This window comes from Fukomys damarensis, unplaced genomic scaffold (assembly GCF_012274545.1).
Source record: "Fukomys damarensis isolate Sample0158 unplaced genomic scaffold, DMR_v1.0_HiC HiC_scaffold_5, whole genome shotgun sequence".
Classification (NCBI taxonomy): domain Eukaryota; kingdom Metazoa; phylum Chordata; class Mammalia; order Rodentia; family Bathyergidae; genus Fukomys; species Fukomys damarensis.
Window position 1 is genome coordinate 46,128,625 of NW_022900917.1, and position 25,735 is coordinate 46,154,359.

Here is a 25,735-nt window from a genome sequence, read left to right on the forward strand (position 1 = left end):
TAAGAGAAAATATGAAGAAATGGAACGTGTAAGAAAAAGGAAGGAGAGATTTGAAATTTATTTTAAAAGCCAATGTAATTCCTAGAATTAAAATATACAATAATTGAAATGAATGATCCAAGAAATGGGGTTAAATAGACTATTATAAAAAAGCTAAGAATTAAAACAGTGGAAGTTAAAAGGAAAAGAGAGTAGAAAACACAGTGAAGAGCCTAAAATAAATATGCAATATGATGAAAAAGATTTAACATGTGAATTTCAGAAGTAAAATTTGAACAAATACAAAAATCATACCAAAGGACAGCAAGGTTAAACTGCTAAAACCCAAAGACAGAGAAAGAAAATCTTTCAAGAAGTTTGTGAATAAACATATTTTGGCACATTTTGAAATAGCACAGATTTTCAAAGGAGCAATGATAAAAGTTATAGCAGACTTCTCTAATGTATATGACAGAAATGAGAATACAATGCATTATTTATACCAAGGAAATATGCTTATTACATAAAAGTGAAATAAAAACACGTTAAGACAAACTAGGAGTATTATTGTCAATAGACTTACAGAAAAATATATAAATAAAAATTTAAATTGAAAGGAATGTAATTCCATGTGGGAAATATGGATGTCCAGAAAGGATTACAGGACATTGGAACAGGTAAGTATGAGTGCAAATACAAACTAATACAGACTATTCAAAATAATAACCTTTCAGAGTTCATGGTAGACGGATGATAGAGGTTGAGATGAAGTGAATAACATGGTACAAAAGCCAGAATAAGAAAAACTAAACTGCTGTTAGGACTGAAAGGACTAGAAAAATATTAGTTGAAAATAGACTGCATTAATCAAGACTCCATGTTGAAATGACAATGATAACCACTAAAATAATAATCTAATGACCTAGCTCACAACAATCCTCACTGAGGAATAAATGCTGTGACTTGGAATGTCTGAACTATTGGCGAATTCCAAAGTTATTTATGTTTGGATTCTGAGGGCATTTAGTTTTTTCACAAAATTTCTGCTCTTTGGTAGGTCTGTGTAATTTTCAGTAGCGTGTAGAAAAAATGATATGAGCTCCAAATGAAAAGACAAATCAGCTGGAAATTAAGATGATGGGATAAAGATGGTCAGGCTCTTCGCCTAAGGAACCTAGTGCTCTCCTGCAGGAATTATCCAGTAGGGACTTGGATGTGATTCTTGAGCTCACGTGACTCTGCTCTCCCTCACGTGACGTCTACTCTGAAGCATGGGAAATACTTGACAGTTTTCCCCATCAAACTCTGAAACTGTGTTTCTTTTCCCTTATTCTTTAAACTAGGCGACTCTAGGAAACACACTGCAAATATGATCAGGTGAGAAGCAAGTTTAGCCTCAAGAGGATCTACAATATGCTGTCTGAGGGTACTATTGAAGGCCATAGTCCTCACTTTCGCCCGTCCAGAAAAGGGACCCACCCATGCACACTTGACTTGAGATTATGAGGAAGCACTGCACTCCAATAACCCATTCCAAAGATGTCTGTGCTCATGGTTCTGTCGGTGAATGATGGCTTTTTGTAAAGAGCTAAGACTGCGTAATTGCTTGACAAACCCTGCACAGATGGCCTAAGACTGTCTATAGATTGTAGTGCAAGTATACCTATTTTTCAGTTTTCTCAGACCAGTGAGAAGAGAGAGAAGGAAGTGTAATGTAATAGTCTGCTCTCCTGAAGTATACTTAGTGGCATTCTAATTTAGGAAATGTTTGTGCATAGGTCAATAATATAACCAATCCTTTAGCTTTTCCTATTCAGATCATCTGCACTAATGTTAGAAAGTGAAAATTTAATGTGTATATTATAATTGTCTATTTGTCTAGTAATTTAAAGCTTTTAATGTATGGTTTCTTTTTAGTAACTTATCTTTACCATAACCCTTGAGGTAGTCAGAGAAGTTATAATTGTTTTTATATTTCAAAATTGGCTAGGAAATTATGCAGTACTTAAGAAATGTGTCCCCAGTCATGTAGAAATAGGACTTTTGAACTAGTCACAACCTGTTTAGAGTCTCAATTAGAGATAAAATGGAAGAGTTTGTGAGTTCTACTTTGTACTCTTTCTCTATCCTCCTTCTAGGTGGGGTGGCTTAGCCTGGATATTTAGCAGGAGCTGCCTTTGAAAAGAAAACTTGCTATACTTAAAGCAGTGATTTTGTACTCAGTAGTCTGGAGGACTTGAAGCAGGCTTCAAACTGTGACAAAAGGTACAGCATTCATTAGTATGGATTGGAATTTTTCACAAATTTATCAAATCAATAATTCTAGGTAACCAATGTCTTCACTTGCAGATCATGGAAAAACATGGTAGGTAGCGAGGGATACACAACACCCTCCATAAGCTTCCTATTATTAACAGAATAGAAAGTACAGAAAGGCACCCATATAGAGGAAAAGAGGTAATGAAGATGCTGGGATTACTAAAAGCACATATCCTCCAGGTGACAAGAGTATACCTTCAATGAAGGCAAAACTGAATGTGTTTAAACAACTGGCCCTAGAACCAAGGCCCTAAAGTACCCACACAGACTTTCCATGGAGGAAAACAGGTCCAACATGTGCCTCAAGAGCACTGGAGGATAAGCAGTGTGGTGGCATCTAAAGGTTAAATATTGTTTGGTTTATTTTATGAGAAAACTAAAATATCAACAATTTAGAAGCAAAATATGATTGTATAAGCCAGGGAGATGGACTTTGTGCAGATGGGAGGAGATCGGATGGGGAGGTACAAGAAGGAGGGTAGGGCAGGAGGAATTAAAAAGGATCAGAATTTGGTAAGTATATGCACTAACACAACACCCCACAATGAAAGTATTTATTATATACCACAAACATACACTATTATAAAAACAGAAGAGAAAGAGAAGAAAATCTTTGGAGTATGAAGCAGTTGAGTCCTGATGTCACAGCAGCTTTGGAATAAAAAGTGCAAATCATTTTTCTTTAAAAATTGGTAAGAATGAGTATTCATTAAAACTATATTTTAAATCTTTTGCTCACCAAAAACAAAATGAAAAATTATCAAATGGGGGAAAACTAGTTTAAAGAATCAATCTTGTCCTTACAAATGTCCTGTGATTCCTGCCTTTTCACTGTCGCTCCCAATCCTAGGATTTGGGGACTCAGCTGTATTTTCTCTTTTCACATTTGAACTGGACACTTTCTAGTTTCATGTTATAGTAACCAGTTTTTCCTATCCTTCTAACTCTAGCTAGTCTTTGGTAGTGACTGTTCTATTTTCAAGTTTTAAGAAACTACAGTTTTTTGAATATTATTCCTTTACAGAAGAATTCCTATTCACAATAGCAATTTAATTTATAGTCACTCCATAATGTTACTCCATAGATAATTTCTCACAAAATTTGCTCTTAATTTTGTAACCAATTTATTGTTTAAATATATGAACACTTTCCTGTCATTAAATTTTTGAGACAAGATCTCACTATGTAGTTCAGGCAGACTTTGAACTCACTATGTACCCCCAGGCTGGCCTTGAACTCATGGTGATCCTACCACCTCAGCCTCCCGAGTGCTGGGTATACAAGGGTGCATGACCATACCCCCGTCATTAAATATGAACATATAATATTATAATTTCATTATTGTTTAATGAAAAAACTATGTCATCTCATTTCTCTTGTTGGTTCCTCCCTCTAATTTTGCTAAGAAGTGTGAAGTAATGAACATCTTTCTATATAAATTCTAGATGTATTTGAACTAGAGGAATTGTTATCTCACTGGGAAAAATTCATAGAAGTGAGATTATGAATAGTCAGGTAATTTTTTACAAAAAGTATTTTCATTTAGAGTATCCAATCAGTCGCTATAAAGGGAGTACGAATTAACAATCCTGTCTGTTTGTCAGTCCTTGCCCTGATTTTTTTCTCCTTGTAAAACTCTATATTGATTCTCATTATTTTTTGTGTAGAATGGTCAGGTGTGAAAACTGAAGTGACATTTAAAGAGCAAATAGGAAAATGGGCTTTCCTATCCCCAGTTTGGGAATAATGTGGAACATTATTGTAGAACATCAGACATTACGCAGACTGCCTTACTGGAGGTAGTCTTTCAACATTGTAGGTCAGTCTTGGTGATCCATTGTTACTGTGGTAAGGACTCTTGTGAAAGTGGGGAATAGTAAGCTCTCATGATGTGCTTTTCCTATAGAACTCCCATAGGTCAAAAGCTGCAGTTCTTGAAGCTACCACTAAGTGTCAGGCAGGGAATAGTCTATATCACACATGCTTTGATTTTTTTTTTCTTTTTTAAGACTTTGAGCCTCTTCTACATATAAATATTCAATAAGAAAGTACATAAATAAACACACGGTAAACTTTGAGTTCCATTTCTCCTTACAGCCCAAGACAGAATAATCTGATACTTTCCCTGAAAAGTAAAAATAAAATAAAATAAAATTCCATTCACAAGAATATCTGTTATGTTGTTTCCCCTATTCAGTTATTTGACATTTTAACCACTTTTTAGTAATATTTTCTTTATAGTATTTACATTTCCAAGAGAGAACCCACAAAATATACTTGGTGGAATGTAAATTAAAACTCGAATGCTCCAAATTAATAAACTGCCTAAAAGTAACATATTTATGCAACTGCAACTACAGATTTGAAGACTGAACAAAAACTTCCTTTTAGTCACTACCAAGAATTTTTCTACTAGATCATGTCAGAAGATAGCCCTGTCAGGCAGTCCATAAAAAAATATGACTCAAATTAGCAAAACAAAAAAAAAAAATAGGGCTCAACATAGGACTGTAGTCAACAATTTTGTAAACTTGTTCTTGGAGATTTGAGAACTCTGAAGTTATTTCCTGCTCTTTAGAAATATTTTCCACTCAGATTAACTCCTAATTTCAGACTGGAAAGTTTTACATCTATTATGGAAAATTCATTCTTTCAGAGGCACCTAGAGAAATTAAAATAGTATAACAAAATGGCAAATCACTTTATAGAGTTAAATTTTTTCTATTTGTTTTTGACTTCTCAACACAGGCAAACTATTTCAAGATTTATTTTTGTCACACATTGAATTGTTTCTACCTCAGAAAGATACTTTAAAACCTGTACTGTATTAGTCAGTTTCTTGTTGCTTGGCAATACCAACGGGGAAAATTTAAACAGGAAAGAGGGGGTGTTTTTGGCTCACAGTTCAAATGATTCAATGTATGGTTGACAAACTTGAAGGCAGGAATAAAGGGTATGTTAGAACAAAGTAGCTTAATTCATGGTTCACAGGGGGCAGTGTAGGGGAAGAGTTCCCGAGAGGAACAAACTAAATGCAATATATAGTACTCAAGACCATATTTTCATGAACCACCCCCCCAAACACCTCTGCTAATCTGATAGAAATCTCTGAATCCAATAAGATGACATATCAGTATAAATGGTCAGAAGCCACCCCTTGTCAATCTCACACCTAAACATATTTCCATAAACTGTATTTAATCTCCAAATAAAGTTTAAAAAAATTCGTAATTTTGCCTAGTATAGCTATCCCATATATAAATAGAAATGCAATAATCCATTCCCCAGTGTCTCAACAGTTCTAGCATTTTTCAAAAGCCCAAGTCCAAGTCCCTCCTGGGACTCAAGACAAAGGCTTAGCTTAGCTGTAAACCTCTTTAAAAATAAATAAGTTACATAATCTCAATGTACATTGACACAAGATAAACATTTTTGTTGCAAAGGGGACTAATAAAGGGTTGAAAAGAATTGCACTAAAGGAAGACCAAAATCCAGCAAGGCAAATGCAAAGTCCTATAACTACATATCTGGCTTCTGGGGCAGATGATGGTAAAACATGTTTGAGTGGCCCACCCCTATGATCTTAGTGGGCAGAGTGCACACAGCCTCTCTCGGGCTGACTGCAATCACTGCCTGCACATTTTCTTGTCAGACATTCCATGTTCTTGCCATCTCTGACTTTGTTGCTGCTCTGTTGACTTCATTCCCATAGATTCATAGAGTGCTCTCACAGCAGCTCCTTTAGTGGCCTCCCAGGACATCCTCTGAACTCTGGGCAGAAGCACCCATGACCCCACAACTCTCCCAGTCTGTATATTGATAAAACCAGAATCACATGAACAATGCTTATGTCTACCACCAGCCTGGGCAGTAGTCATGCCAGCAGCAGTCTCAGAGTGCCTGGAGGGCTCAGCATAGTAACATGAATTCTGGGGAAAAATTTCCATAGGAGGCCCTTCTCAAGCAGAGGTCCCAGAAACTGACTTCTTAAATGAAAGTTTGACACTGTTTCACCCTCGACCCTGCAATGGATGCTGGTCTTGGTGGATTCTGAGATTCCTTCAAGGCATCTTTATTCTTGCCTTTGTACAAAGTGCTTGGTTTCTTTTTATTGGTGCTACTTTCTTTAATGTCACACTTCCTTTGTTCCCAACTTTACACATGGTTTATTCTTGGTCAAATTTAAGTTTTTCAAAATTTTCTGCTCTTCCTTTACCCCCAAATCTCACTATAATTTTGCCTAAATGTAGCCAGCCACACCCGTGCCACAGCCTGAATGCTGGCTGTCTTGAAATTTCCCCTACCAGATGAATTAGTCCATTGCCCTTATTCTCAGTTTCTTGCAAAGTCTCAGGAAATGGGCAAATTGCAGACCAACTTTCTGCCACAGCGTAACACACTGGTCTCTAGTGCAATTGTGAATGGAATCATTACTCCCAATTGAGACTTCCTAAGCCTGGCCTATCAACATTCTGGTCTTCTGGGGTCTGATAGACTCACCCACCAGTCACTTCTTATAACATTCTAGAGGTTTCTCTAGCCCACATCTCCAAACTTTTCCAAGCTTCTCCTGCAAGCCAGTTTTAAAGACTTCTAAACCATATAGTCAAATACAGTTGCAGCAATAAACGCTCTTCTCTGGCTGAAGTTTCCTGTGCTAAGGACCTTTCCTGTTTCTTGACACAAGATTTGATACCCATAATTTTAAGGAGGAGATATTTATTTGGCTTAAGGGGCAGTGGATTTGAACTATGGTAGACACACTCCAAGGACAAAACATCATGGTGAAAGGGCATAATGGAGCAAAACTCCTTGATGGCAGTCAGAAATCAAAGCATGGGAACAGTGCTAGAGAAACAGGCTGTGGACAATATATAGTTCTCAAGACCATGTCTCCATGACCCACTCAGACACACCTTGGGGCTTATTTTCCTAATCTGTTAGGTGTTTCTTTCTTTCCTTTTTAAAATTTTTATTAGTACATTTTAGGTATATGATATAATGACATTCATCATTGGAAATTCACACCTTTATGTAATCTATCTTGGTTGTTATTTTTTCCCCTCCATCTCTCCCTATTTACAAAGCCTTTGTTTCCATTTTTTCATTTTCTCATATTAATTCTATTCACTTCTTTCATTTCCCCTATCCCTATTATTCTCCCTTCCTCTTTGCCCTTTTCTTCTTATTTCACAATATCTGTTAAACATTTTAGGCCTATTTACACTTTCAATTTCTCACACTAGAGAAAATATTCAGTATTTATACATATGTGTCCTATTCATTTCACTGAAGAGAATGGCCTCAGTGTGTATCCCTTTATCTATAAATGTTTCTGATTTCTCTTTTTTTTGTGGCTGAGTGGTACTCTATTTTATTAAAACACACACACACACACACACATTTTCTTCATCAAGTCTTCAGTTGATGGGTAACTGGGCTGCTTCCAAATTTTAGCTATTACAAATTGTGCTGCTATGAACAAGGGTGCACATAAATCACTGTGATATGATACTTTTAATTCCTTGGGTAATATACCCAGCAGGGGAATAGCTGGATAAAATGGGACTTCCAATCCTAGATCTTTGAGGTATCTCCATAATGATTTCCACAGTGGTTGTATCAGTCTCTACTCCTATCAGCAATGGAGCAGTGTTCTCTTTCCCCACAGGTCTGCCAACATTTGTTATTGGTTGATTTCATGATAGCAGACATTCTTTCTGGGATGAGGTATAATCTCAGCATTGTTTTCCTTTGTATCTCTTGAATGACCTATGATGTTGCACATTTTTTCATATTTTTTTTGCTACTTCTACCTCTTTGTCTCAGAAATGTCTGTTCATTTCAGATACTCATTTTTAGATTGGGTCTTTAAATTTGGGAGGTCTGATCTTTTATGTTCTTTATGTAGTCCAGATAATAGAACTTTGAGGAACAGCTGGTGAACATTTTTTCCCATATTGTGTATTTGTCTCTTCTCACTGTTTGTGTTTGCTTTTGTTGTGCAGAATCTTTTTAATAAAAAGAAATCCCACTTGTTGATTGTTAACTGGCAACTGATGTTTTGTTCATAAAATCTTTTCCTACACCAGTGTCTTCAAGAGTTCTACCTAACCTCTCTTCTAGCTGATTTAGTGTTTCTGTTTTAATATTTACATCTTTAATCTATTTTGATTTTTAGTTTAGTGCATGGTGAGAGACATAGGTCTAGTTTTAGTCTTTGGCAATTTGAAACCCAGGTTTTCCAAGCACTATTTATTAAAGAAGCTATTTTTCCTCCAATGAAAGTGTTTGTCTCCTTTGTGAAAGATGAGATGGCAGAGTGTGTAAGGAGTTGTTTCTGCATCTTCTAATCTGTTCCACTGGTCTTTGGGTCTGTTTCCTTGCCAGTATCATGCTGTTTTTAACACAGTAACTTCGTAGTATAGTTTCAAGTTGGGGATTGTGATAACCGCTATCTTGTCTTTATTGCCTAGAATTTTTTTTTGCTATTCTAGGTTTCTCCTTGTTCCAAATAAATTTTTTGGATTTTTTTCTCAAGGTCTGTGAAGTAGACTGCTGGGATTTCAGTTGAGTCTGCATTGAATATATACAGCTATTTTGGAAGTACAGCCATTTTTACTATGTTGATTTGTTAGGTGTTTCTTAATCCAATGAAATTGACATATTAGGATTAATGATTACAAAACTGTGACTCCTAGTACCTCAGAATGTGATTAATTTGGACGTAGAATTATTATGGTTATATGGTTTTATGTCTTTTTGCACGACGGATTGGTTCTAGGATTCCCACAGATACCAAAAGCCACAGATGCTAAAGTCCCTTATATTCAAATGGTGCAGTATTTGAGCATAATCTACATACATCCTCCTGCATCTCTGTATTGCTTACATTACCTAATTTCATGTAAATGACATTAAATATTTGTTATTCTGTATTTTCTAGTGAATAATGACAAGAAAAATCTGTATATGTCCAACACTGACACAATTTTGGAATATTTTTGACACATAGGTGGTAGAATCCATAGACGTAGAACACGCAGACATAGAGGATCACCTGTAGTTAGTCAAGGTGAGGTCACATCGGTATAGTGTGAGTATAAATATCTTAATCCTGTATAAGAAGCTGGCTAAGTGAAGACAGAGACGTGAGAGAAAAGTCCATGTGAGAATGAATGCAGACATTGGAGTTGTATAACTGTCAGCTGAAAAATGCCAAAAATTGTCAACAAGCTGCACCACAAGTAGAAAAAGGGAGGGAAGCATTCCTCACAGGTTTCAAAGGGAACATGACCTTTATGACACCTTGATTGCAGAAATCTAGCTCGCAGAGCTAAGAAGCAGCTTATTTCTGCTGTTTCTAAACCACCCTGTTTGTGGCATTGTATTCTGGCAGCCTTAAGAAACTAATAGAGCAATGAAAATTTATTAAAACTGTTTAAAATATTCATTTTTATTAAATAGGAATCTAGTTCAAGAGTCTACTGAGATTAGTGATTTACAAGTATAATATATAACTAGACATATGTCATCATTCGTGGTGAATTGGTGCCAGGAGCCCCACAAATACCACAATCTGCAGATGCCCAAATCTCGTACGTGAAATTGTATAGTATTTGCATCCAACATGTACAACACTCTTGCACTCTTTAACTTATTTCTAGATTACTTATAATACCTAATAAGATATCAGTGCCATGCATATAATTCTTTGCTGTTGTTTTTTTTTTTTGGTACCGGGGATTGAACTCAGGTCCTGGCGCTTGCAAGGCTGGACACCGAACCGCTGAGCTAAATCCCTGGCCCCTAGCCATGCATATAATTCTTATAATACATAGTTCAGGGGATAATGACAAGAAAACAATTTTTATGTGTTCAGTACAGACACACAGTTATTTCTCGTTTAATATTTTTGATCCACAGCTGGTAGAAACCATGGATGCAGAAAGTGGATATAGAGGTCCAACTCTATTCAGTATTTCACAAATAGTCCTAGAGGACATCCTTCCCAGTGTGTTGACAACTTTGTTTTCTGATAACATAACCTTGTATTCTCACAGATTGCCATTTTATGGTGGAAGGAATCAACAGCCCTTCAGAGTGCCTACAGGTGGCAGGTGGGTCTTTGGGTGCCTCTTTAATTTTGCTTACTATGTGCTCATATCTCTAAAGACAATCAAGCCCTTCCAAATACTTCAGTAGTCCTGTCTTACAGACTGAAGCATGTGAGATCTCAGTGCTGGGATCATGCTATATACCTAATGCAACATCTCCTGGAGATTTTCACTAAGAAGAGATCCATAAATATATGTTGAATGCAGCTTAAAATGAAGTTAATTAGAAGCATTTTTCAGAAATAAAACATATTTACCAATTAATTATATATTTATTGAACACTGTGATTTTTTTTTGACAAAAAAGGGTGTGACATTATTTTAGAATTGAAAAAGAACAAGTCAGGAAGGGACCGAGCTGGAGAAACCACTCTTCATAGCGCATCCCTCATGTGAGGAAAGACCACATTTATTTAATAAATAGTTGATAATGTGCTGCCTAAAACTAATTGTATGGTATAATTGAAGAGTGGGATTTTACCATAGCTTTAGGTACTTAGAAATTGCTTATGTTATTGTATCATTTCATAATGTTGTACTCTGAGACTTCTCAAGGTGTTAATATTTGAGAATTACAGACTTTATTTCTGAGCCCCAAATTATGAAATCTTAGCAAGAAAAGAAATTTCATATTGTCAACTCTGTGTTGTTAAAATGAAATAAAGCTCCAAAAATTTCCCTAGTGGGACGTTTTTAGGTGTTAAAGGTCTGAAATTATTTCAAGGACCCAAATAAATTCTCATTGCTGCCCTCATTAAAAAAGTGGCCATTTGTAGAAGGTTCGTAGTATGCTGTACCATTGAAGGGATGATGCTTTGCCATCCTTAGCTAAGCTTTATGCGGCGGGCACTGTGTAACAGAGAAGCATGAGAGGTTAGTAACTTACCCATACCCACAGCTAGTAAATGCTACTTTGGGGACTTGAGCAGGAATTTTGATTCCAGATCCTGTAAAAAATTATTGTATATCTACTATGTGCCAAAAATGCAGTTCTGATCAAGATGGACAACAGGACAAGACTACGTGTTTGAAGCTTATATTATGCATTCTTTCTTTCCTCTCATTTAGTAAGCTGTCCCTTGTTTCCCATACGTCATCAGAAATTTTGTGGATTTGGGTGGTTTACGCGGTTACAATATCAGGTGGTTTGAGAATGTAATGTTTGTCAGCCTTTGACTGAAGAATGGATGGCACTAAACCTTGGATCTAATTTGTTCAGCCTACATACAGTTCATTCACAAAGCAAGAAGCACCATCTGACTAATGTTTTGCACATATCATTTCACTTCCAAATGTCAAGGACTATTTTTTTAAAACTGTAAAGTAGTTAACAACACACTAAAAATCCTTCAAATGTGTTACAGTTGAGGTATTCACATGCACATAAGTTGTGGCTGAATCTTACTCACTTTTCACATGTTTGACAAACATGGTTTTGCTAGCGAGTTGAAACTCACTACAACTGACCTTAATTTTGAAAGGCTGACATGCACAGTTCTTCACAATCAGTCTTTGTACAATGTACACACAGTTATGTAATTGCTTTTTTCACTATTGGCATACAGGAATTCTGGTCTTGTTCAGCCACTTTTAACCCTCAACTTGCCTACACATTTTCAATGCCTGTGATTTCTTTTCCACTGTGAACTCAAATCAAATTGAGCAGATGGAGCTGACTTTCAGCAAATCATCTCAAAACAAAGCATGCAGACCTTGTTCACGAGATCATCAATCTCCAAAAAGGTTTCGTTTTGGCTTAAATATATCTATATTTTATTAGAAAACCAAATATTGGCTAATAATTATTCTCTCAAATGGCTTTGGTTTCTAATTTGTCTGCCAGACATTCCTGGTGGCATCTATCATGCTTTTACACAACATCACCTCATCTTTCCCTTGAACTGCTCCCGTCTTTTCCTCCTTAGGGTAGATTTTTAGTTGAGAATGTATGCATTAGTAATGTGACTGTGCATGGTCACTAAGAAGAGACTGAGCCAATTGCATTTAAATCTGTAGAAATAGCCCAGACTTGGAATATTTTTCTAAAAATTTCCAATTGTGAATGCTACCTTCCTAGGATCCATCCCTTTCTCATCAACTATTCTTGTCTCTTCTGTGCTTGATCACCTGCATTTGGATGTAGCAGTACCTTATTCTTGAAAATTTCCCCTGAGTTACAGTGAAAATAGAGAAAGCAGTAAGTTTTTTCACTGAAGATCATAAAAAGAGATAGGGTTAATGAAACAATTTTGTTCTCAGCATTGCCAAATTTAGGACTACAAACTGCCAATTTCCTAACAATTTAGCACATTTATTCTTTCAAGTCAAAGAGCAAATCTGATCTGTCTTTAATGTGAAGTTCTTAATGTAGGGCTGAGCACACTCTGGCACTGGATAGCTGTGACTGACTGACTGACCACCCTACAACTGTTTGACTGAGGTTGCCAAGAAGGTTTGGCACACGTGTCCTCAATTAACAGATTGGCTAGCTGCTAATTATCTGGATGAGGGATTTGGCTCCCTGAGCTTGCCTTTTCCTGCAAACAGGAAGAAAAGATTCCACCATAGTGTTCTGACTTAATGGAATTTGTCTCCTGCAGCCTACCATGATGTCTCACTGACATTTTCTCACAAGTAACTTGGAGGTGAATTTGGATCTTAGAAAATTAACTTGGTTGATTTAAAAGAGAGAGAGAGAAAAAAAGAGTTAGCCTTGGAAAAACCCAAAGATCTGAATATTTTAAATGTCACAAAGATGTTAGAAGTGCATGTTTTGGGAAATGATATTTAATGATATTTAATGATCTCCATGATTAATTACTGACAATCCATTGGTAGATTTCCCACTGTATGGATGGCCCATGACAAATTGTTTGTCTAAATTGACTCCCTTTGCCACCCAGTATACTTCTGGTACCTAACTATGTTAGGGCCTATGCTTTTTAACAATATAAACTCACTTTATATTAGCATAACAATTGCATTACAACAGGGAAATTTTGGACTAAAATATAGAATATATTGTACATAAAAAGACATTATAAAAACTTAATTAGATATCCCACTTTTCTTTAATATTTACTGCAGTTTATATTTAAAAATCAAAATTGATTTTGTTACTAAATAAATTGATGAACATCTCTTTTTGTTGTTGTTTTCCAGTACCAGACATTAAACCCAAGATTTCTGTACTGAATTACATCCCCAGTCCTTTTTGAATCATCATCCTGCTAAGTTTACATTTTCCTGCCTGAGCCTCCCAGCGAGCTGAGATTGTAAGTACATCACTGCAAACATCTATTATATTTATTTTATGATTGAGAATCATGTTGAATCCAGAGACTTTAATCTCAATATTAATTTTCATTGTTAGCTGCTATGATTGCCTTAAAAGCTAGTAGGCCAAATCTATATTACTTCAACTTTTAAAAGATTTTTATGACAAAAAAAAGTAAAAACAAAATACCAAGAATGGCAATAAAACAACAATGAAAACTAGCTTGAATATAATTCTTCCTAGAATTATAAAGAGTCCTTCTACTTTCTAGTTAAGTCACACACACACTATGTACTGTGATATGAGGAATCTAATCCAAGGCTTTACGTGAGACAAGTGCTCTGCCATTAACACCCTGGCCATAAGTTTTAAATTTACTTATGCATTGTATTGCCCAATGTAAGATAACTATAATTTTTCAAACTTTTTAAAGGATTTACTTTTGGGGAGATTGCTAGCAATTTCAGTTTCTTGAGATAAAATTATTGTTACTTCATTTTGATAAATTGTCCAAAGTGAGCCTCTTAATTAAATAAATATGGCTTTTTGGAGAATACTGAAAAGCTATGGCTTGATTAACACATTTTGGTATAGAACCAAATGATACACATCATTCATTGTCTGTGGTTTTTAAGGCAGAAGAAAAAAATAATTGCTTTGAAAAATTTAAAATTCAGATCAAAATTCAGACACTCAACACAAATTAAATATCCCAAATCCAGAAAATATCCTTAGGACATTTCTTTTGTTTGGCCTCTGAGGGCCACTTTTAAGGCTTAAGGTAAATAAGTGAGATAGTCTGTCCCTGGCATAGTGACCTCTTGACCCAGCAATGATAGAAATCAATGCTCAGAATAGTAGCAGTGACTTTGAATGGACTTTTGTCCATTTTGTGGAGTGCTCAGATTTAAGGTAATAATTTGCAGCAATAACAGTGGGAAATAGAACCCTCTGATGGATTAAATCTCCTGGTGACCAGGGAAGTGGAGAGTCAAGTGCATGCTGATTTCATTTTTGTAATCTGAGATAAAAGTAACACCTAAGTCTGGATTTCCTACCTTCCTCTCAAAAATGTTCTTTTGATTTCCTTTCAAGCAATTTTGGAAATTTAGTTAGAGCTGTAACCACGTCATTTTCTTCAGTGGGAAGGTTCATGTTTTGTGCAGAAGCTACCTGGTCAAGTGTAGCTTCCACTAAGCAAATGAAGAAACATTCTTGACAATGTGTGGAACATAAAATATGCTTTAGGCCACTCCTGATCTCTGGTCATACCACTTTTATTTCTGTGTACTAACACAAGCAGGGAACACCAGAGTAAGCTTCCTATACAATTAGCAAGTCACCCAAAATGCAGAAGGACAGTTCAGAGACTGACTTTCCATAATTAGGGGGTCAAAGGTGTTTGCAACATTTTTTTGCCTGAGTTATGGAACTGAATATCTTGAGCTTTCGCCTCTAGCAAAGACTGTCTTTTAATACCCAAACTACTTCAGATTTATTGTGACAAGCGATACAGTACCATGTTCAAGGAAGAATTTTGGGATGCGTGCTTTGGAAACTTTTTTTGTTGCCCATCTGTTTTGCTTGTCGCAATTCCTGTTTGTTTAAGATGTACGTGTGCCAGAAATGTGGAAAGAGTGTGTGCAGCGACAAGTGCTATCGAGCCATTTTCACACTGGACTTATGGGAAGCATGTGCTGCCCATCTGTGAAGTTCTCATTTTATGCAAATTTAGAAAATATATTCTTATGTCATGTTGCCTTAATGCCCAGGGGTAGCTTGGAACATATACAAGGAGGAGAGAGACTGGGAGGAAATAACCTTACACCCAGTGGCAGGGTGGCCTTGCCTTGAATAAAGGAAAGTCTGAGATCCATGCTAGCTGTCAGAAGGCGGAAGTTTGGAAGGAAATTTTCTCTCAAAAATTGCTTGCAGTAAAACACTGTGTCTTTATGATAATTCTTAAATCTATGAAGGAGTATTTTAAATCTCCTATCTCAAGAAAATTTGAATAGGAGAGAGAGAGAGAGAGAGAGAGAGAGAGAGAGAGAGAGAGAGAGAGAGCACAACCTTATCCGTGGGTCTTTCTTGTCTTCTGGGACATTCTGTGCCAGTGGTCTCAGATGTATTTTGAGTTCTCATAGAGAACATTGTAAAACGGGGGGCATCATTTTGTGTCCAGGTCAGTATTTTGAGATATTACTCTTTCTGGATGGTTATGGGTATAAGTAAGATCTCATTTATCTCTTTGTATCCATTAAATAATCATGTTAGACTAAAACCACCCTCAGTAAATAAGGGCAGAAACTGTTCTTGGAATAAAGCCCTGGTGCTGTGATTTAGAGAAGCTACCTCAAACTGGCTGCTGAGTGACATGCACTGAAACTAAATAGGATGAAGGGTCCAATATATGTGAAGATGCCTGCATCATTAGTGTCCCCTCATTCAGGGTGTTGGGTGGAAAAAGCTACTTATGTGTTGTATCAGCATGAATTTAAGTACTTGAAATTTTTCTAAATCTGTTCTCAGTTTTCAAGAAAACATGATATAAGGTCAAATACAATTGCAACTTTTATTGACTAAAAAGAACCCTGAGAAACAAGTGATGAAGGGGTCTCTGGAGAGAAGCTGATAGGCAAGATTGAGTTAGAGATAACCTGACTGTACAGGGCTGATGCCCTACACTCAGAAAATGACTAAGTATAGAGTGGGGAATGGGCCTGGGGCTATGGGTGAGCTTTAGCTACATTTCCCTGTGCTCCTGTGCTTGCAAGCATACCGAATTTCTTTTAATGCTGCTCTCATTATCTTAACGTTCTTAAAGATTTTCAAACAAGGTGCCCAGCATTTTCATTTAGCATGCAATTCCACAACCTATGTAGCTGCTTCTGTTGAAGACCAATACAAGCAAATATTTATAAACTCAAGCAGAACTTGAGAAGGAAGTTGAAGCTAAAAGGTCAAACATGAAGAGCAAGGAGAACCAAATATAACTAAGGATCTGCATCCTCCTTGCTCCCTTCATCAATCATCCATATCCTTTAACATTAGGTGAGGGCCTGGAGCTTGCAGCCAATTCTTTCTCTTGAGGGCATTTTGGGGCTCATCCTCATAATCATAAGTACCACTCAGTCCTTCTGGCTCGGACTTAGGCCACTGAGTATGGTGCCTCTCATATCCAGGTTTACCTTTTCCCTCAGTTTGCTGTCTCATAGGCCAATTGTCTCTGGAAATATCCTGGCAGAAACACCAGGAAGTGGGCTTTACTGATTTCTTTGGACTTTCTTGATGTGGTCAAGCTGATAATCAAGATTAACCATCACAGGGGCTGGGGATTTAGCTCAGTGGTTCTGCCGCCTGCCTTGCAAGTGCAAGGACTCGAGTTTGATCCCCAGTACCACAAAAAACAAAAAAAACAAAACAAAAACAACAAAACAAACAAACAAACAAACAAAAACATTAACCATCACTTCTATCAATCTCTCTTTCTGTACATATATCATAAGAATTTTCTTTCAGTGTCAGAAAAAATCTCACACCCCCATGCAAGTACTTTTCTCATAGAGAATTTATGGATCATTTCTATTAGCACATTACTCAAATATGAGACGTTCAATCTAAAGAAAAGCTACAGGGAATTTCAGCAGATGGTCAGTGATAGATATCTAAGTTCAAAGTAAAGTTGAAATCAAGGTGAAATTGGGTCCTCCAAAGCCAGTCTTAAGATCTTTCTACCAGTATAAATTTCTGGCTACTTTATTTATTTTTAGTACCCAATAAAAACTATTTAACAAAATATATGCATCTATATTTGAGAAACAAACATGAGTTTTCAAGATAGTATGTTTAAACTCATAGAGTTAAGAAACATTCTCATTGCTTGCCCCATAATTTGTAATATGCCTCTGCTAAAATGCAGTCCATAGCTTGCATTATTGTGCAGTATGTGATTGTTCTCTTTTGTTCATTTGAACATTTTTTTCTTTTAAGCATTCTAAATATTTCTCTTCAGTTCTACCAAAATTAAAGAAAAGTCAACCCATCTCTTATTTGGTCTGGCCTTTTATCAAGTAATTTTTTCTTGCTGTACGTGGTGCAGTAAATCTATGAACCAGTCAGGCAGAGTCCTCTAGAAAATGTATCTCTGTTTTGGAAGAAGACAATAAACATACTTAAAGATAAAAATTTAAGTGCTTTGGAGAACATGAAGTGTGGAAATTAGATAGCAAGTGAATGGATTTTGGCTTTAGCTCATGTGGTCAACATTGGCCACCCAGAGGAGAGGGCATCTTAATTGTGACTGAAGGCTGACAGAGAGGTACCATGTGATAGTATAGAGAAAACATCCTAAATAGAAAGAATAGTAAAAGCAAAGACCTGAAGCTCACAATGTGTATGGCAAAGATGAAAGTCAAGACAACAAGTATGAAGGGGTTCTAGTGAATAAGGTAGAGAGGTGAGGGGATGTAAAGTAAGTCAAGAAAGTATTCCCACATCACAATGGTCCTGTATAGGATACAGCCTTAATTATGGTTGCAATGTGAAATTACTGGAAGTTTGAACAAAGTACTTAGAACTTTACTGAGGTTGCTCTAGCAATTGTGTAGAAAATGGACCATGGAATAGTGTGGTTGAAAATAGAATGTAGATAGACTAGCCAGAAAAGTAGAGAGAGGTCATGGATATAACTACAAAGATGGTAAAAGAGGAAACATTTGTAAATTTAGTGTGCTTTGGAGATAGAGCCAACAAGACTTACTGTCAATGTATTGTGTGAGGATTGTTTCTTCCAAGTAACAGGTGGGTAGGAGGTGAAAATTAAAGAGTTCTTTTTAGGTTGTTAAGTCTGACATGTCAGTTCATAAGCTGTTGGAGGTATAGTGTAGGCAATTGCACTTAAATATAAGGAATCCAGAATATATAGAATTTGATTAGTTCAATGGTTCTATCATTTTACTTCTTATTCATTTCCTTTTGTGCACAAAAACCCAAATATAGCTTCAATATTGTTATTTAAAAGTTCCCTTTTAATTGGCTAAGAGAAGGAAGAAAGAGGTCACTTTGCTTTTCTACCTCCACTTAATTCACTTTTATAAAATAAGTAGGTCATTAGGTAAAAACAAAATGGGGGATAGCTTGGAAAGAAGTTAGGGTACAAAAGAGAAGCTGGAGAGAGCTACAGAGCTACACTTGGCTGCGTCCTTTTAATTGCCATGCCCTGGCTTTTCCACCAACCTGCTGAGTTTGGCTAACAATGGAACTGCTGACTGATATTGGATCAAATGGCTCAGAACATACCAGGAACACATACCACAATCTCAGTAAATATCTACGAAATCAATGGCATGACTTGAAAAAAAAACTCTTCAAATTGAATATGAAGTCAGTTAGTTAGGCCCATATAGACCTTGTGAAACCTAATCATATTCAAAGTCTTTGTATCCGTATAAGGAATATTGTTTAAATTGTGCATATATATGGTGTGTGCTGTGGTGAGTTGGGGAAGGTAAGGAGGGAGGGAAGGAGGAAGGTAGAGAAGGGCAGGGAAAGAGAGGGAGGCCATTTCTTTCACTTTTTATTCTTCTTATTAATATTTAGCACTTAGAATTCATTTCTAGTAAATTCCTTGAGAACCATCACTATATTTCACCCACTAGCAGGTTAGGTATGCTTCTCTTAAACATAAATTAAAACACAGATGAAAAAATGTTCTATTTCTCATTCACAGAATAAATAACATGTGTTGGTAGCACCAAGTTTAGACCCTGTACAGCACAAAATTTCTAAAGCTAAACTTCTATTTTGTTCTACATAACTATTTATGACCACAGAATGGCACCCCATTTAATCCATCTGTTTAAACCAACATCCTAGGAATAATCCTTGATTCTACCATTTCCTAACTTTCAGTCCCTCCAGAAGTCCTTCTGACTTTACTCAAAAATCTCTCAGATGTGTTCCTTGTTCTGCGTCTTCATTCTCATATCCCCAGTCCAACCTATGCCATCACTTGTCTGGACTTTTCAAAAATCCTACTTGTTATGTCTGCATCCACTTCTGCCCGCCACTTCATCCATTTTACACACAATAGTCAAAGCATTCACAATCAGCAGTGCCTCAGTTTCCTCCTATGTAGTATAGGAATAGTAATAGGACCTATTTTATAAGGTTCTTACGAGGCCTACACAACAATAAAGGTAAAGTACTTAGAACAGTTCCTAGTATAACCAATTTTAAATATCGTTGGTACCGTACTTAACCCCTTAATGGTCTTCCCTTATTCATCCCGACCCTTTGAATTCCCCTGTTACACATAGCTGAAGATTTCTTAGAACACAGATCTGATCCTATAATTTCAAAAGCTTCCCTTTGATCTCAGGGTAAACTCAAATTTCTTATCCTGCCCATAATTACCCTTTATGATTTATCTCTTGTTTACCTCACTCATCTCATCTTTCACCTCAGTTTTTTCTACCTGTCTTCATTGGATGCACAAACACCAGCATGGATCCACTGCCCAAGAACTCTAAATTACAATGCAAGTTGCAAAAGACACAATATATGGAGGTCTTTGCAGATGTCTTTTTAATTTTCCTGAAATACTTTCTGTCCTCTCACACTGCCCCATACTACCATGACTGGTATCCTCATTCACCTGGGTAATTCCTAGTCAGCATATAAGACTCTACTAGTAAATTTCTGGACACTTTCAGCTCTTGCTGAACCCAGTAAGTCTGAGATAGGTAGGTTGATGCATGTAAAATAGAATATAAACAGATGTCTTTTTAATTTTCCTGAAATACTTTCTGTCCTCTCACACTGCCCCATACTACCATGACTGGTATCCTCATTCACCTGGGTAATTCCTAGTCAGCATATAAGACTCTACTAGTAAATTTCTGGACACTTTCAGCTCTTGCTGAACCCAGTAAGTCTGAGATAGGTAGGTTGATGCATGTAAAATAGAATATAAAAATTTAGCACCCCAACAGAGAGCTGAAACACAAGGAATATTTAAAAGAAGGTAGCTGAAAAATAGTTACCTGACTTTTCAATCCCCTCAATTGTATCAAAGATATAAAAGAAATTAGGTAAGAATCAAAGAAACATCCCTGTGTATTGATTTATGTTATGAATTCAACCTTCTCTTTCTGAAGCAGGAGAAGGGGCTGGACAGAGTGAAGAACGGCCATCAGAAAAGCATATGAGGTAGAAGGCATGTATACACTACTAGGCTCTACATTACAGGCCTCATCTTGTTACTTGCTGTGTGACTTTGAAAAAATCACTAGGGCCTGAAAGGATAAAATTGAGTTAGATCAACTCAATGCTTTCAAACTCTCACAGCTTGATAGTCTGGATAAGAGGGAGAAACTCATGTTACTACTACTTTAACCAAAGTACTTAAAAAGATTGAATCCTTTATTAGACTTTTTCATTTTGGAAGAGAAAGAAAGCCCGAGTGATAACTTAAGTTCTCCTAGAAGAAAAAGGACTGACTCTTCAATTCTGAACGTGTGGTGGCCAGATCCATGTTTGCCCTTCCATGCTCTCATTAAATTTCTATTCCAGCTCTAGAGAGTGACTTTTCTATTAGGAGGGCTTCTTGCACTCCATTTACCATTCACTGCCAGGAGCCCTCCTGTAGTGTGTCCACATTCTAACCTCCAGAACTTGTGAATATGATCTTAATTAGATTCTTAGACCAGTTTGATCCTTTACTCCAGGTGTGGTGGCACTCTCAGGAGCCTAAGCTAGAAAGATCACAAATTCAAGGAGAGCCTGGGCTATGTATGAAGGTCCTGTATCAAAACAAAAGAAAAAGAAAGAAAGAAAGGAAAGGAAGGAAAGAAGGAAGGAAGGAAGGAAGAAAAGAAAAAGAAAGGAGAAAAGAAAGAAATCTAAGCTGCCCAGCTGCGCTGGGAAACACAGAACACAAAAGCAATAGAGTTGCTTTTCGAATTTTCAGATCAGCATCCAGAAAATGCAGCTGACATTAAGCTGACCATGTTACAGTTGAAAATTTCTCAAGGTAATATTTCCACAGCATGTCTAATTCTTAGAAGAAAAGAAGAGTTAAAGCATAAACCAGGCACGCATTAGTGACCATGTAAGCCGTGAGGAAGATATTGATAGTGCCATTGAGGTCCTCACACAGGCTAAGCACTGGTACCCAAACCAAATCTTCTGCTCATTTGTCCTTGATAAGAGAAGCAGCAAACTTCAAATTCAAATATGGGCAGAAGGAGGCAATTAGTGACGTAGCACAGCTATGGAAACAAAATCCAAAATATATGCACACCCTGGCACAGCTTATTTTTGCCTACACACTTGTAGATCCAGACAAAGCAAAAGCTCTTAGTAAACACTTGCCCTCATCAGACAGTATGTCTCTAAAAGTAGATGTCAAGGCTCTTGAAAATTCTCCTGGCGCTACCTACATGAGGAAGAAGGGTGGAAAGTCATCGGAGATAGCCAAACAAAGGAGCGAGGTCAGGAAGATTCGAAAAAGAAGAAGAAAAAGAAGGCAAAACCGCTTAAGAAATGGTCACCCCAGATCCAGAAAAATGGCTGCTAATGTGAGCACAGTGTTACTATCAAGGAAGAAAGGAAGGTAGAAAGAAGGGTTAGAATGGAAACGGCACTCAGGGAGCAACTGTGGGGACTTCATGTGAACTGAATACCAGTAAACTGTGAGCAGTCCTCCCACCTCCCCAAGACCCGGCAGTGCAGCAGCCGTATCTGCCTCTACAAGTAACATCATAACCGCAAGTCACCAGAAACCTGCAGGGGCTCCAGCAACAAAGAAGAAACAGCAACAGAAAAAGAAGAAAAGAGGAAAAGGCGGCTGGTGATAGGAATCTTCTCATTCCAGGCTGTTTTTAAGCCAGTCTCAGGAACATAATAAAGGTAACACAGTGAAAAGCATAGTACTGCTCCCTCTTCCATCCCCCAATTTCCATAAAATAATTTCTTGTCAAATAGGAAAACATCTTCCTCATATTGTCCACTTAAATTTGTCCTACTTGTCCCACATAGTTTTGCACACATTATGAGGACTGAAAATTATCAACATTTACCCTCCTTGATATCTGTTGCATTCTTTATCTTTGTTGATATCTTTTTTCCATTTCACAAATAAGGCACATTTCCTGAGGTTTCCCAGGATTTAAACAGAAACTGTTTCTGCTGTTTTAACTAGAGTCTGAAGATTGAAGATGCTTGTTCCTACCAAGTCCCACTTTAAATCATGTCTCAGGAGGCTCTGGGAGACTAAAAGTGGAATCTTCTGAGCACTCCAAATATTTGCTTAGAAATACCATGTGGCAAAAAGGGACCTTATTAAAACACTGGTTTTCTTCACTTAGCTAAATGAGTGGCCACAAACAGAAGGCAGCCAATGTCTTAAATAATTTTAACCACAAATTATCTGTCATGTGATGCGAGAACATGGGATACTTCTTTATGTGGCAGTTTTGTGCCCTTTATGTTAACATGCTGATTTAGCACCACTGAAGACTTCAAAAAAATACATCGATGTTGCACTTAGTTCACTGTTAGACCCAGTGTCAGAGGTCAGAGGGGTTTGGAATATCTCAATCAAAAAGATTAATGTTCCTATCAAGAATGTGAAAGATAAAAAAATAAAGAATATGGAAGTAGGCTTCATTATGTAGAGAGAAAATCAATACCATACAGTATTAAAATCTAACAGAACTGGTTGACCCAATTAATACACTCAAATGGCTCTTCTTCCTAGTTATGGGTTATGACTGTTCATTACTTTTCCAGAGTAATGAAGTATTTTACAGTCGGTTTGTGATGTAAATGTTGCTTGTCTTTCCTTAGCTACAAGCCACTTTCATTTAACAGCTGTGAGATATGTTAGGGTGCCTACCCTATCTGGTATTCATTTTATGCTGCCCAAGATAGCATTTATTTTACATTGTTGAGTATTACTCTGTCCTTGCTAATTAAAAAAGTGCTGCTGTCTTTGAAGACTGAACATAAGAAGAGAGAGAAGAAAGAAAGAAAGAAAGAAAGAAAGAAAGAAAGAAAGAAAGAAAGAAAGAAAGAAAAGAAAGAAAATAGAAAAAGGAATGAAAGGGCAAAAGAAAATAAAAAGGAATGAAAGGGCTTTGCAGCTTGTATGCATTCAGCCTGGCATAACTGCAACCATCTTGAGACAGAGTAACCCTAGTTGATTTTTTCTGCATAGTTTTCCTGCCTAGAATCATAGCTATTTGTAGCAAACTATAAAAAACAAAACAAAACAAAACAACAGCAACAACAACAAAAACCCAAAACATTACAGTGGTCTACAATGTATATCTTCTTCCTTTTGACTCAAATTGTGGTCACATAACTAGTTTCCCTCTGTGGCCCAGAAATGTGCTTCTGTCAGTATGTCCTCTAAAAAATTGCCTTCTATAAATCTCTGGATCTGTCTCTTCTTTGATTTCACTGGACCTTGATGCTGGTTGTTATACGCTAGTACCATTTGTTCCAGAGCACAAACATAATTAAGCTAAGGAACTCAAGATCATTCTGGATTATTCAGGTTGGTCCAAAATCTAATGGCAGGTATCCTTGTGAGAAAACAGATGGTTGGAGAGAAGAAATGCCCATGTGAAGACAGAAGCAGAGATTGTGAAGTCACAAACCAGAGAACGCCCAAAACTACCAGAAGCCAGATGTGTCAAGGAAGAATCCTCCCTTAGAGCCTCGGGAAATAGCGCATCCTGAATATATTGATTTTAACTTCTGGCTTCAACAACTGTGTGAGAATAAAGATCTATAGTTGTAAGCCTCCTAGCTTTTGTATTTGTTATAGCAGCCCTCAGACACCAATACACCCAAACTAATACACCCAGTGTGATATCCTTCTGAGCAGAATTTACATTCTAGAATGATTTTTCATTGTAACTCATCAAAGCTCACCAGCCTGAGTGATGTTTCATAAGGATTCAGCATGGTGAATGGCTGTGCCACCAGATAAATGAAGGTTTGTCTGCATTTCTTGATAATTGTGGATAGCATTTGAACTTCTCTAAACCTTTCTTACTTGAGGAAAATTACATAATATTGCTACAATGTATTTCAAAAGCTCTTTGAGGACATTATGTCTCAGTCCAACATGTGCCATTAGTTCAGTAATGGAAACTGTCATCTCTGTTCTCCAGATGAGGAAACAGAGCAAAATTAGAGTAAGTGAAATACCCCAGGACGTCCCTAAAAATGGAATAGAGAAGACTGGGACTCAAGTATGTTACTCCCATCTGCTATAAAAACGCTGAGTAATTTTAAGTGAGTAGTTAAAAATAACAAAACTTTATTTCTTACAGTTCTGGAAGCTGGGAAATCCAGAGCTAGGTGCTGGGAGACTCAGTGTTTGGTAACGACCAGCTTTCTGTAGATAGCCATCTCTTCAATCTAGTCTTAACCTGGTGGAAGGGGCAGTAGTGTCTCTGGGATCCTTTTTTTAGGACATTAATCTCATTCATGAGAATTCTAATCTAATAAATTTAATAACTTCCCCAAATGTCCATTTCCTAATATCGTCACCTTGGTTTTAGGATTTCAACATATAAACTTTGGGGAAACACGAACATTCAAATGTTAGCAGTGAGACTTCTCTCAAAGGATGCACATCTTCCTTTGTCAAAGGACCAATGGGGAGGTATCCTGGACGCCATAGCATGAAAAGAGTTATCAAGTAACAACAAACAGTTCTTTAATTATGGTGAGTACTTGCAAAACCATGAATTACTATATAACTGCCTATTAATGTTAAAACCATTGGTTGGTAACTTCCATCTCTCAGAGGGAAAGAAAGGAAAGGACCTGGTCTCACACTTTGCTGCACTCTTTCCTTTCTTGCCTCAGCTCCTGCCACACTCCTGGTTCTCCCTCAGCTCTATTCCACAGCCTACCTTCTGCTGCTTTACTGCTGGTGAGGCCTGCTCCCTGGAAACTTGCACATTCTCTGTCTGGAGGATTTGTCCTCCTGGATCCTTATTGCTAATATTGGAGCTCAAAAAAC

General features: G+C 37.0%; 1 pseudogene; it reads left to right on the top strand.

The window, feature by feature from the left end:
• The first annotated feature begins 619 nt into the window (after positions 1-619).
• LOC104874303 lies at positions 620-22,547 on the top strand (annotated as a pseudogene).
• The last annotated feature ends 3,188 nt before the right edge of the window (positions 22,548-25,735 follow it).